Here is a 13,752-nt window from a genome sequence, read left to right on the forward strand (position 1 = left end):
TGACTCCTTTCAGCAAACAGGCTTACTCTAGGTCCAGTGCATCTACATGGTAAGGTAACTCATGAAAAACAACATATTAATCTCAGGGGTCCTTCCATATTCCTCCCCTTTCAGTCAAGGGGTGGCTGGCCCACCTGACCCACTGCTGACCAAGGAGGCATGATCTGTTGTTACCCTGTGTGGTTTCCCTGTGCAGAGATCTAACATGATGTGAGGTTTCCATTTTTCCTAGGGCTTGAAGTAGGCTCTCAAGGGGGCTTAACGTTCTTTCCCCTCCCTTAGCAATGGGGAAAGCAGAAAGAGAAAGAAAAGAAAAATAAAAAGAAGCCGTAACAGATTTGCAGAATATACTAATGAAAGAAAAGCCAAAGTGATTATTTGGTGGTCAGCAGTACCATGTCCAGAGTCTTGGGGGAGCAGTCTCTTTGAGATGTCTTCTCAGGGCACTCAAAATGGACCTTTAGGCCCTCAACAGTTTTGGTAATCCACTTGGGGACTGGATCCTTCTTCAGATGATCAAGGAGTCCATTCCCTCAAACTTTGTAACTATGGGAGTACTCAGAAGGACCTGGTAGGGGCCCTTAGATTGAGGGGGAGAGTGAACGGGCACAATTCCTTGAATTCAGAAAAGGAGGTATCCCACTTCCCAAATATCTGTAACATGGAAACAATAATTGATCAGTATGAGGCAAATTTTCAGAAAAGACATATGGATTGCTAGAGATCTACAAATGTGAGAAAACTCCTTGCACCAGTCTTTGGATCTGAGTGACTTTCTTGTCAATATAATATATAGGTCCTCTAAACAGCACATAGAGATAGTCCAGTTTTCCAGTCATACAGGGCTAGGTTCAAACAATGCAATAAGGTTTTCTCCCAATTCCCACAACTGAATAAAGTTTTCTCATGAGATAGTTTTCTCATGGACTAAACCCATGATTGAATATATACTAAGCTAGTTCCAGGATTGAGTCACAAAATGGAGTCAGTGTGACATACTCAATCCTACCATTAACTATTTGCTGTCCTAATCCCCTTAATTCAATTTTTTCTTTTTGTTTTCTGGGGAAGTGGGCAATCCACTCCTTCCTTATCTATAAGTCAAATCTATAAGGTTTTTCATAAATTCATAATCATAATTATATTGTCAGATCAAACTAGTTAGAGGGCTCACAATGGACTAGTTTTGAAAAGGGATATCACCAAGGTAACCAAGAAAACTTAAACAGACATGAAATGAAAGACCACAGCAATACAATAATTATCACCAATATAAACTAAAATCACGTATCCTTGTATGATTCTTCTATCCTATTAACCCATTCTCAATGTCCATTTAATGAGGACATTTTGATTCCCATATATCTTATGTAGTTATTTGGTCTCTAGATATCTTCTTTTGGACAATAGGCTTTATTCTCAGGACTGCTCTGAAGGGGCGCTGCTCCTCTGGTTCCAGATCTAGTAGTTCCAAGATAATTCTGCTATTAACAGGACTTAAAACAATCTAGTACAATCACTTAAATTTGGTTCTCCAATCTTGAAACCTCAGAGAATTTCAGAGAACCATTTGTTATTTCTATCCTTACCTGAATCCTATATCTGATATAATAATCTTTTTTTAAAAAAGAATTTATGACCTCCTCTTGTATTTCCTAGCCAGCACCAGATAGTTTTGATGATTACTGTATTATAATATAATTTAAGATCTGATACTGCTAAACTTCCTTTCATTACATTTTTTACTATTTCCTTTGATTCTCTTGACTTTTTGTTGTTGGCCCTGCCTATCCATGAACAATTTAGATTTCTCCAATTATTTAAATTTGATATAGATCCTGGATTTGTTTTGACAGGTGTACTTCCAGGTGTTTTATACTGTCTAGAGTTATTTTAAGTGGGGTACTTCTTCCTATCTCTTCTTAAAGAGTTTCATTTGTGATATATAGGAATGCTGATGATTTATTCTCTATCCTGCAAAAACTATTAATTGTTTCAACTAACATTTTAGTTGAGTCTTGAGGATTTTCCAAATATATCATCATATCAACTGCAGTAAGAGATAGTTTTATTATCTCATTCCCTATTTTGATTCCTTCTAGTTCTTTTTTTCTTATTGCTAATTGCAAGTTCTAATACACAATGAATAATAATACACAATATATTATACATATATAATACAATATATACAATAATAATACATGATAATAATAACATTTGTATTTGTAAAATCCTTAATCCAACTTTGAGAACTTATTAATTACTAAGACATGCTCAAAGTCTGAATTTTCATGATAGATAAATTTGGAAGCCAATCATATAGGTATATACTTCCTAAAGAAAAGTCTAATCCTGTTGCTTTCTCAAATTTTACAATACCATTTAATTAGAAAACTTTTACATTACATCTTTGTGTTATTACTTAGTTTAACCATTCCTCCCTCCACATTTAGGAGGATATTATCCCTTTATAAAAGTTTTACCACAAATAAAGGTTAAAATTGTAAGATATTCATACTTGCATCCTATTATATATAGTAACTCAGAGAGTGATCTATTAATAGATTTAATATTGTACTTAACGAAACTTCTTGATTGTAGAAATTTGCTATAAAAGGAAAAGGAGGGACATAGTTATAGCAATGTCATATATTACAACAAGGGGAAAACTCCTTTAGACTTTATTTGATTCTAGGCACAAGTCATATCTAATAGCCAATCATGTAGTCACAGGTTATCAAAAGCAAGAATCAGGATTAACCAAGTTGGGGAACTCCTTTTCAGAAAGGAAATAGCACAATGGAAAAATAAAGTCAAGAGGATCCTATTTTAGGCCATGCCACGGTTATCCTCAAAACTCTTCCCAGACACAGACATCCACCATTAGCAGTTCTCGGACTTTAGCACATGCCATTTTCTTCTATTGGCTTCATGATAATTCAGACAACTGTCCCTGTAATCAAAGCTCAAAATAATAGTGAAAGTATTTTTATCTTAAATAGCAAAATTTCACTAACCACAGCTTAAGGCCTAAATATCTTTTTTGATGTTTCCCTAACAGTAAACATTTCATTTTTTCTTTACTTATACATTAAAACTAACCATGGTCTTCAGACATATAGCAAATACCTGATAGTTAACTCATCATGAATATGTTAAAGCTACATCTTTAAACCACTCTATATTTTCACATAGTTTGAATTTTCTTTTTTTTCCTTGTTAATGGGAAAAAGTGGGCTGAAGAGGGGTCACTAGATTCACTAGATTCACCAGAGAGTACCAATACCACACAAATTAGGAGTGATGGGAGAAGTCAGCACAAAGCTCTGGGATCTCAGCCTCCTCCTGGACTATGAGGGATGGCCTGTAGTGTTAGAGCATACCCAGGTGGTAGGCCTTGACTTAGTAGGCATGGTTAGAGACAGAGAGAGTCACTGGCTACAGCTCTTGACTTTCAACTTGGAGTATATTTGCCTTGAGCAGCTTGGCTGTTAGCCATGGCCCGCTTAATATATTCTTCTTGGGCAGCCTAGACATTTTCCTTCTTTCCACCCCAGGTCTTGAGGGCAGATGCCTGGAGGGCTCACCCATAAGAGAAGATCAAGGCCCATGGCTTATGCAGAGGGCAGGTATTGATGGCATTGAGGTTGATGGAGGCATCCTCTTTACTCTGACCCCCAGAGAAGAAGGTGATACCAGTGACTGCAGGAGGCACAGTCTGGTGAAGGGCAGTTACAGTTGCCATTGCAATCTCATGTGAATATTTCTAGGTACAGGTATGGCTAGAGGTGACCATGTTAGGCTTCAGCAAGTTTCCTTCCAGATAGACATGATGGTCACTCAGAGCTTTGCAGAGAGCAGCCAAGACCTCAGTGACATACTGACAACACTTCAGATCATGTTCTCCATCAGGGAGGATCTCTGACTCCACGAAGGGGACAATGCCATTCTGCTGTCAAATGCTAGCATATCAGGCCAGCACATTGTCATTCTCCATGATGGCAAGTGGGGAAGGTGTATTATCCCCAATCTTCAGTACACAATGCCACTTGGCAAAGTCTGCTTCATCCTTCTTATACTGGGCACAGCACTCAACCCATCCAGACCTTGGATGGTAGTCTCGCCATTGGTCCCTGCCAGGGACACTACACCTTTGTCCACTTTGATGCCCACAATGCCACCCTTAGTCTTTATGACTTTGAGGAAGGGATGACCATTATCAGCTTTCTGATAGAGTATCTCATGGAAAAGGATACCATCTCCAATACAGGAGTTCACTCGATCATCTGTTGTCAGAAGCAACTAACTGCCTATAGAGGCTCTGATTTTCCTCTGTGTTCTCAGTTACTATGGACTACAGCCGCTTTGCAATGCTACTGGTGGACTCATCTGCTGCCAGGATTCCCTTGCCCAGAGCGACAATTCGGTGAGCTATATCAGACAGTTCTTTCTTTTGCTCTGGTATCAGTGCTGGGTATTATTGACAAGGCATGTTTTCGTTGGCTGTGCTGGTAGCTTCTGGCAGAAAGCAGACCACTTATGGTCAAGAACCGAACTTCTGCAAATAGCCTGAATTTTCAAATGAAAATTTACAATTAAATTGAATTTCTTATCTGTTTTATAACAAAATATACCTCATTCAATATTAGTTTTCAAATGTCCATTTTATCACGTCTTTTTAAAAGATCAATTCACAATCTAATAGCATGCAGATTAAAAAGTTTTGTCTAACAGCATTTTTGTTACAATGGTCTCTCAAATATATTTTAAACATGAAACAAAACTTAATAGCAGTCAGATGACATCGATTCAGTTGAATGTATTTCCAAATTATCCCATATAAAAATCACCAGTCTTAGAGTTCTCAGTCATGGAACAATTAGATTCAATAAAAGAAATGATAATAATGTAATGTTTAGTATATGCCGGTTACTGTGTTAAAGCAGTTTTACAATCATTATATTATTTTGAGGCTCACAATAACCTGGAGAGTTGGGTACCATCTTTTCTTTTTCTTTTCTTTTTACTTTTCTTTTTACAAATCAGAAAACTGAGGCAAACAGATATAAGATAATTTGCTTAAGATTGCGCAGCTAATAAATTTCTGCAACTGGAATGTAATTCAAGTTTCCCTACATTTTTTCCAGCATTTTTTTCAACACCTTTATTTGGGAAACTGATCTGAGATGAAAGGGGTTAACAGGATAAGAGAGAGAGGGTCTCTGAACTGGGGGGAAGGAGAAAGGGAGGGTCATGAGAGATCTTCAGTTTAAACAGTCCTTTCTCTTTTCATGGTCAAGGAAGGGTTAACAAGAGGTTGCTAACAAAGTGCAAACACTACCAATTTTTTTTTCTTTCTTCTCTCTGGGATTACTTCTAAACTAACTGCCTTCCTGAGTGCCATCTACTTTTAACTTTTATAAAATTTAATCCTTATTTTTTCTTATATTCTACAGAGTGGTACCCCAAAATTTACTAAGATATTTCAAAAGAGAGTGAATTCCTGGAATTATCCAAAGTCTCAGGAGTTCTCCCCTGCAATCTGAAAAATGATAAATCTTCAAACTCCTTAATGATTAATCTCCAAACCTCCTAAATCTGCTAAGATGTTTTTAGCAATTCTATAATCTTTGATCATCTGATTTTATTTCTGTAATCCCAATGTGGTCTATGTTGAAATGACAGGAGAAAAGAATCTTGCAGGTTTTTCTTTTCTTTTTCTCTTTTCTTATAACCTAAAATCCCTGAAAAAGCCTAAAGTGGCAGTTAGTTTTGCTTACTGGGGCAATTACTTCAAGCATGAAAGTTTATTGATTTTTTTCTAATCTCTTTGCTTACAGCCCTTAGAAGTTTTTCTGGCTGGCTGCATTTTCTTTTTTTAGAAATCTTTCAGGCTAACAGAATCAACAAATACCACAAACATGAAACAAGACAATGTTTTTCCTGCGTTTTACAAAAACACAAGTACAGACAAAACAATGACTGTCCCATATATCTTTTTCTAAAGGGACTCTGAAACAGGAAGATCAGTTAACAACTTTGGTAACATTAGTCACAACCAATTCTGAATTTAATGAGGCATGATTGTAACTTTGATGGAGTCAAACAGGAAGCACATTATTTGGTTAATGAAAGAAGCTAACCACACACCTCCAGAGTCTTTAAATGGCTAGAAGAACTCCAACAGTTTACCTCTTCCCTAATTAGCTAGTCTAGCAGTAGAAGAAGAGTTCCAGCTTATTTAGAGTTCATGACTTCAAGAGTTAGAGACAGAAATAGGGGAAAACCATCCTAGCAAAAGAAATCCCTTAAGGGAGGAGAGGAAAAGGGGATTTTTTTTCCTTTTCCCTCTCCCCCCTCCATTAACTATGTTATCAAGACTTGTTATCAAGATAGACATACCAAGGATAGATACATGCAGAGACAGGTAAAAGATTCAAGAATTGTGACCCTCATAACAGAAAAGAATGCTGGCTAAGTACCAGAAATTATGGGTTACCTTTTTACTATTCATGTTCCTCACATGTGTGTCTTTCTATTATCTTGCTTTAAGTCTGAGCCCATTCCACGTGGATGTTGTGTATATCTGTGGGAGAGTTCTCCCCAGTCTTAGGGGGAAAGGCTTTATAGCAACTGTTCTTACTCTATTATCTTAGTAAACGCCTTTGGTAAAAGTTAATTAAATATATTGACTGATTGTCAAAGGAGAATTACACTGGTAGGGGCTCAGAAACTACAATGTTAGAAGTATAGTTGTAGAGGAATTCTGAGGGTAGTCAGTCCTCCCTAAAGACTCAACCGGCAAGTGGGAGTATAAATTGCGGGGAGAAGCCCCAAAAGTAATGCTACATTATTTTATTAGTCTTCTATGGATCTATACTATGATATCTAATAAAGAGAGTTTTGTAACTGGAGATAACCAAACATCACCTGGTAATTTCACAACAGTAAACAAAACACATTTTTTAAATGAATGTATAGTTATAGTATACATAAGTGATATCACATTATAGTTTCCATAAAGTATAACCTACAGTATTTCCATTATAGATCTCCCAAAAGTAAAAAGGTAACACTTATTATAACACATTGCTTATTACCACTGATAGAATATAATCTTAGATTTAAAAAGTTATTATTTCATCTCTGTCTTTTAGTGACTGAATCTCTTAAGAAGCCACAAAGTATAATTTGGGTGACCTTTCATAGCACAAACACCTACTGGCTTTCACACTGGTTTCCTATTTGTTACAAGATGACCAGAGTATCTCTTGATCTGGTGGACTGGAGTTTATCCAAGGAGCTGACTAAGTGCTTTGGTCTCTTCCTGTGGTAAATATAATCTGGACCCTTGTTACAGAAGATTCACCTTGTTGAGATGATGCAGCAGCTGCTGCTTGGTCATCAGTGATGAAACTTGCATGGAAGGCTTTTGATCTCAGACTGAGAGGGAGATGACCAGGTAGGACAGAAGAGGAAGGGAGTGAGTAGAAATAGACTGATCTTTCTTTTGCAACTCTTCTAACACTTCTCCCTTAGACTTCCAGGAGAGGCAACTCCTCCCACCTCCAGCAGCAATGACAGCTATAAACTCAGGCCAGTGAGTATATGTTTTTACCTAGGTAAGCCTGACTCCTTGGCTACCTTCTGCTTTCTGCTGTTTTCCCCGGTCAGAGGTGAATGACAAGCAGTTGTAAGAAATGGAGGTTTCCAGCCTGGGTAGTAACTTTGTGAGTTCAAAAGAGTTTCTGAGATGAGCACTGTCTGCTTAACAGAAGGTAATTTTTGAAACAGTAACACTTCTTAGGGAAGAAGAACCATTGCCTGGGTGATACTGCAGCTGAAAGGACTTAAGAGAGCCTAAGCTTTGCTCTATATTGGTCAAGAAATTTGTACCTTGTAAAGTTCAGAATACAGATCAGAGTTTAAAGTGAAATATCTATTTCAGCAGTTCCACAATGCTTTCTTTGCCTTTCAGGGTTATTGTCTTGTGTTTCTATATTGGTTAATATATGCATATCAGTTTTTTGTGTGTTTTAAGCATTTTCAATAGTAGAAGAGATAAAGCACTGACCAGGACATGATACCCATATTGTAGGCTGAGTGTGTTTTCTAGAAGTGACACTATTATCTACTTTTGATGAAGCACTTAGACATGAGTCATACCTAAATTATATTTTAAAGATTTCCTTGGAGTTACTTCAGTATGGGGTCAGTGAGCTAGAGACAAAGAAGCTTGACCTGTTTTGGGCCCCCATGTGACCTATAGAATCCCATGGACCTGAATCTGGTCCATGTGAGTTCAGAACATATCTTGGGAAGGAGGCCTTCTAGGTCATGGGTCTCATTTTGCCCTGAAAAATACAAAATATCCTTAACATGTTATTATTCCCCCTTTACCCACCTGTTCTTCTAATGTCTCTATTTTTATCAAGGGCACCACCATTTTTCCTGACACCTAAGTTTGAATACTCAGAGTTATCTTCAACTCTTAATTTTCAATTTCCCTCATAACTAATCAGTTGTCAAGTTATTTCACTTCTTCCTCTTCAACACAGGCTTCCTTTGTGTCCTAATGAGAATAAGATCTCACTTAAAAGCTTCTGCTCTTCATGTATTTCCCAAAATAATTATTCTTTCTCTTTAAAAATCGTATGTTTACAAATGGCCAAATCATTAAAAATAACTGGAGAAAACAAAAATAGGTACCTTTCACAACATTTACCAGGGGAAGAATTCTTAAAGCACAAATGAGACCATAAAAGATAAAATAAGCATTTTTAATACATAATTTTTTAATTACATGGACAACTAGAAAAGTGGGAAAATATTTCCATCAAAATCACTAATAAAAAGTCTGACATCTAAAATACAGAGGGAATTGACATGAACAAACATTTATTAAGTTTCTACTACATTCCAGGTTCTGTAAAAAGTGCTAGGGCTATAAATATAAAATTTCAGAAAGTGTCTGTCTTCTAGTAGCTTAATTCAATTAGAGAGATACACCATGTTCACCTGTGAGTGATCTTCATCTAAGATACATGTAAAATAAATGCAGTAAAAGTAAAGCAGGCCCTAACAAGTAAGAGAATCAGTACAGGCATCTGGAGGTGGCAACTGTGCTAATCTTGAAGGGATCTAGGAATCCCAAGAGACAGAGTTAAGAACATTCAAGACGTGACAGGATAGTCTGTATAAAAGCAAAAAGGCAAGAGATGGAATGTCACAGAAGAGAAACAGGAAGTACATGAACTTGGCTGAAATAAGAAGGAATAATTTTTAGTCAATCTAAAAAAGATGGATTGTTATCAGATCTGTTGTTTAGGATCAGATGGATGCTGGATGACTTCTTACAGGGAATGTTGGAAAAAAGTCACTATGGAGCTGGACTGGAAGACCTCTAAGGCACCTTCTAACTCTAATAGTTTATATCCTATACTGGCAAATTTGCAAGTTTCAGTTCTTTTTCTGTTTTCTCATGAAGATCATGGAATTTGTTTGTATAAGGGGATAGAGGAGAGACTGGCCAAATGATCCCAGTCCTTTTGCAAATGTGCAGCATTTGTACTCTGCTGACATAATCCTACATGGACTCCATGTGGAGGTATTTTTTCCAGCCTGCTTACCATGTGAAGGACAATCTTTCAGCTGGTTGCTAATCTCAACTTGAGAATGCTTACAAAAGACACTAACTAAATGATTTGGTTCTCTTTACTCTCTAGTTATAATCCAGAAAAAGAAAAGCTTTATGCCTCTGGGTGAAGAAAGAGGTCTCAAGCCTTAATGTTCCCACCTGGACCCATATGTGAGTTTGAATAGGGGCTTCTATTCTTTGCTTCTTTGTGTTTATTCTTTCTTGCTGTTAGGTGAAGGAGTATTGGACTAGAATCAGGGGTGGGGAACCTGTAGCTTCAAGGGCATATGTGGCCCTCTAGGTCTTCAAGGACAGCTCTTTGATTGAATTCAAACTTCACAGAACAAATCCCCTTAATAAAAGGATTTGTTCTGTAGAGCCTTGATTCAGTCAAAAGGCCATATCCAAGGACCTAGAAGACCACATGTGACCTCAAGGCCACAGGTTCCCTACCACTGGACTAGACAATGACCCTGTGAGCCTCAAAAGATCAGAAAGGCAAAAGTGAGTCATCAGAGGTCTTGGAGCTGATGTCCATATTGTCAGATTTTGTGTACAGCTGAGCCTGGTGAGAATCAAAGTCCTGAACAATCTGCTTGACCCAATGTCCCTTCCAGTTTCATACCAACTGCAATTTTATAAACATGCCATCTCTGTTTATTATCCAAATCACTGAAAAAAAATGTTAAACAGCATAGAGTCAAGCTTTGATACTTGAGGGTATGCTGGCTGGTTGGTTGGTTGTTGTCCTTTGTCTTCAAAGAGGACCAAAATGACATCACCCTGATAAAGTGAAGTGTCAGTGTGTCTGACTGTGGCTAATCAGACCAATACAAGTTAAGAAAGCTCTACCACAGATTGGGCACAGATAGTCCGTGTGAATATTTGTGCATCCTATGTTTACTTTGTACTGTCTCAATTCTGCTTTGCTCAAAGAGCACAGCACCATTTTTGATGTGGGCATACCATGCAAAACAGTCCTCTGCCAGTGTCTCCCACGGTGCACAGTCAAATCCGAAAGTTCTTGAGAGAGACCTTGAGAGTGTCCTTGTATCACCTCTTCTGGCTACCATGTGATCACCTGTCCCATGCGAGTTCTCCACAAAATAGTCATTTTGGCAAGCGTACATTTTGCATTCGAACAACGTGGGTAGCCCATTGGAGTTGCTCTCTCTGAAGCATAGTTTGAATACTTGGCACTTCAGTTCAAGCAAGGACTTCAGTGTCTGGTACCTTATCCTGTGATCTTCAGAATCTTCAAATGGAAGTGATTCAGTTTCCTGGCATGGTGCTGGTAGACTGTCCATGTTTAACAAGCATATAACAATGAGGTTAGCACAACAGCTCTGTAGATCTTCAGTTTGGTAGTCAGTCTAATACCTCTTCTCTCCCAAACTTTTCTTCGGAGCCTTCCAAACACTGAGCTATCTCTGGCAATGCATGCATCAACCTCATTGTCAATGTGTACATCCCTAGAAAGTACACTACCAAGGTAAGTGAACTTATCTACAGCATTCAAAACTTCTCCATTTGTTGTAACCTATGGTTCCACATATGGATGGTGTGGTGGTGGCTGATGGAACACCTGTGTTTTCTTGGTGTTAATTATTAGGCCAGAATTAGCACAAGCAGCAGAGAATTGATCCATACTTTCTTGCATCTCAGCTTCAGAGGCTGCATTGAGTGCACAGTCATCTGCAAACAGAAAATCATGCACCAACACTCCCTCCACTTTGGTCTTGGCTTGTAGCTTTTTCAAATTGAAGAATTTACCATCAGTACAGTAGCTGACCTTGATGCCATGTTCATCCTCATTTGACAACATGGCTGAAAATATCATGCTAAAAAGCATGGGAGCAAGCACACAGCCCTGTTTCACTCCATTGGTGACTGGGAAGGCACGAGAGCATTGTCCATTATCCAGAACCCAGGCAAACATGCCATCATGAAATTGACCTACAATATTGATATTCCACCTAATTCTCACCTGTGGAAAATATGCTACTCATACATCAGACCAACCTTTTTATTTCTCCCTAATTGATTCTCTATCCACTCCCCTTAGTGGTTGTTCTAAGGCTTTTTTTCTCTCCCAATGCTTCCCATACAACTTTCTCAACCCATCTTCTCAACTGAGCACCTCATTTCTTACCAAAAATATTGAGACTATTCAATGTGAGCTTCCTCGTCTCCTCTATCGTATATTATAATACCCCAAGATCATCTTCTTGTTGCCAGTATCTGATGAAAAGGTAACTCTTTTACTCACCAAAGCCAATCCCTTTAACATGTATTCTTGATGCCCCCTTTCCCATCCCCTTTCTCTATCCAATTTCCCCCCAAACAATCATCCTCCCCTACTCTTCAATTTCTATTTTTGCTACCAACAAACATGACCAAGTCTCCTATATTCTTTGAAAATCGTTGCTAGAGTGGGGAGGAGCCAAGATGGTAGAGTAGAAAGACACACATATGCTAGCTCTGAACCCACAGCCCATAAAATATCTGTAAAGAAGAACTCCCAACAAATTCTGGAGCAGCAAAAGCCACAGAACAATGGAGCAGACAAGATTTCTGTTCCAGAGAGCCCTGAAAAACCAATTCGAAAAGTCCGCCTCGCCCCACACCCAGAGCAGAGCCCAGCCCTGCCTTGGCCACGCGGCACTGAGAGGAGCAGATCCCAGCAGGCTTCAGGGACAGAATCTCCAGCAGCCACGCAGGTGCTTCCACCCACAGGTGACAAAGGTCAGTGAGAGGGTCTCTTTGGCTGGTTGAGAGGGGAGTGGGGTGTCCCTATAACTCAGGCCCCCTCGGGAGGCAGCAGTGGGGCAGCAACGAACAGGGGCTCCCCAAGCAGGCAGGAGCCCAGATTCATTGTTGAAGGTCTCCACATAAACCCCCTGAGGGAACTGAGCCCTGAGTGGCAGCCCTACCCCCACTTGAGCACCTGAACTTAATCTCACACTGAATAGCAGCCCCACCCCCACCCAAAGCCCTGAGGCTGGGAAGCAGCATTTGAATCTCAGACCCTAAGCACTGGCTGGGTGGATCTGGAGGCGAGGTGGGGGTGGAAAGAAAACTCAGAAGTCAAGTCACTGGCTGGGAAAATGCCCAGAAAAGGGAAAAAAAATAAGACTATAGAAGGTTACTTTCTTGGTGAACAGATAATTCCTCCCTTCCTTTCAGATGAGGAAGAACAATGCTTACCATCAGGGAAAGACACAGAAGTCAAGGCTTCTGTATCCCACACATCCAAAATAAATATACTATGGGCTCAGGCCATGGAAGAGCTCAAAAAGGATTTTGAAAATCAAGTAAGAGAGGTGGAGGAAAAACTGGGAAGAGAAATGAGAGAGATGAAAGAAAAGCATGAAAAGCAGGTCAACACCTTGCTAAAGGAGACCCAAAAAAATGCTGAAGAAAATAACACCTTGAAAAATAAGCTAACTCAATTGGCAAAAGAGGTTCAAAAAGCCAATGAGGAGAAGAATGCTTTCAAAAGCAGAATGAACCAAACGGAAAAGGAGGTTCAAAAGCTCACTGAAGAAAATAGTTCTTTCAAAATTAGAATGGAACAGATGGAGGCTAATGACTTTGTGAGAAACCAAGAAATCATAAAACAAAACCAAAAGAGTGAAAAAATGGAAGATAATGTGAAATATCTCATTGGAAAAACAACTGACCTGGAAAATAGATCCAGGAGAGACAATTTAAAAATTATGGGACTATCTGAAAGCCATGATCAAAAAAAGAGCCTAGACATCATCTTTCAAGAAATTATCAAGGAAAACTGCCCTCAGATTCTAGAACCAGAGGGCAAAATAAGTATTCAAGGAATCCACTGATCACCACCTGAAAGAGATCCAAAAAGAGAAACTCCTAGGAACATTGTGGCCAAATTCCAGAGTTCCCAGGTCAAGGAGAAAATATTGCAAGCAGCTAGAAAGAAACAATTCAAGTACTGTGGAAATACAACCAGGATAACACAAGATCTAGCAGCTTCTACGTTAAGGGATCGTAGGGCATGGAATAGGATATTCCAGAAGTCAAAGGAACTAGGACTAAAACCAAGAATCACCTACTCAGCAAAACTGAGTATAATACTTCAGGGGAAA

General features: G+C 38.8%; 1 pseudogene; it reads right to left on the minus strand.

Annotated features, from left to right (window-relative positions):
• Positions 1–3,402: 3,402 nt before the first annotated feature.
• LOC140498627 (fructose-bisphosphate aldolase A pseudogene) lies at positions 3,403–4,492 on the minus strand (annotated as a pseudogene).
• Between the last annotated feature and the right edge of the window lie 9,260 nt (positions 4,493–13,752).

The sequence above is a fragment of the Notamacropus eugenii genome, chromosome 4 (assembly GCF_028372415.1).
Source record: "Notamacropus eugenii isolate mMacEug1 chromosome 4, mMacEug1.pri_v2, whole genome shotgun sequence".
Lineage (NCBI taxonomy): Eukaryota > Metazoa > Chordata > Mammalia > Diprotodontia > Macropodidae > Notamacropus > Notamacropus eugenii.